Raw genomic sequence first — 1,261 nt, forward strand, 5'->3', positions numbered from 1 at the left:
GGTAGTAAGTAAAGTGTGTGAATCGTTCGTTGAGAATTATAGCGTGTGTTTAAGTGATTGTGGAAATTAAGTGTATTGCAAAGTTGTATTGAGAAAGATTAAACTAGTTTTATTTAAGAAAGGACTTGTATCACTGAAGTTTCTTTGGAAGAATTTCTACCGGAAATTATCAAACGAGCAGAGACGTAACAATATCTTGTTCGTTTTGTTGTTATCAGGAATATATTGTTGCGTCAGCGAGGTCACATGACAAGTGTGACGCCACGTTTCTAGAACTATCTTGTTCTTTCATGAATGCCCTAGCATTTAATAGATAGGGTAGTCTGGTATATATATAAGAGGGTGATAACGTGACGCAATAATGTGTATGTAGACAGTGAGTAATTGATCTGCAGTCAGAGAGTATTATTGAGCACGTTCGTTGTTATAGTGTTTGTTTTAGCGCGATTGTTGAAATTAAGTGTATGGTAAAGTTATATTCCGAAAGAATAAACCAGTTTTATTAAGTAAGGACTTGTGTCGCTAAAGTTTCGTCGGAACGAAGTTACGGAAAATCAATTAACAAACGGAGACGTAACAATATGTTTGTTATGCTTAGTATCAATGTTTTAACTCTTTAAACATATGGTTTCTATTTGATATTTTTAAATGTTCACGTTTGTTTCTACCGCTGAATGTAGGAAAATTAAAACAAAGATTTTAATGTTTGTATTTCATGCTTTGACGACATAATATTACTCAAAACCAGATGAAAATATTTGGGAACCAATGTTAAAGAAATATAGAAAATAGAACATAAAACATTTTTATTGTTTTTTTTAATGTTTAAAATAGTTATTTCCGTTTTCCAAGGTTAACCAGTCATTTTGGATTAAAGTCAAGCTTAATCCACCTTAATATGACTCGTATAAAATTGATAAGAGTAACACTTCACTAATTTAATCTAGTTCACAATATTACAGTTGTTATTCATGCAATTTGGTAACTTAAATAGCGTTTCAACAATTACTGTGTCTGTCACATCCAAGTCGGAATGGTGAGCCTTGGTATTGTACGAAAGGCCTCGTCGGCACTGGATGTAGCAGATATAGCGTAGTGAGATACTGTTATACAATTTTCTTAACTTTCACTCTTAAGTTCTTTGTATATTCAGTGGGGTATCAAGGTTTTCAGCACCAAGAGGCAAAGACACTTTTGGCGTCCCCACCTCCTAAATGTTTTGATTATTTGTTTTGTGACTCATTACCCACTTAATGACAAT

This window comes from Limulus polyphemus, unplaced genomic scaffold (assembly GCF_000517525.1).
Source record: "Limulus polyphemus unplaced genomic scaffold, Limulus_polyphemus-2.1.2 Scaffold8633, whole genome shotgun sequence".
Lineage (NCBI taxonomy): Eukaryota > Metazoa > Arthropoda > Merostomata > Xiphosura > Limulidae > Limulus > Limulus polyphemus.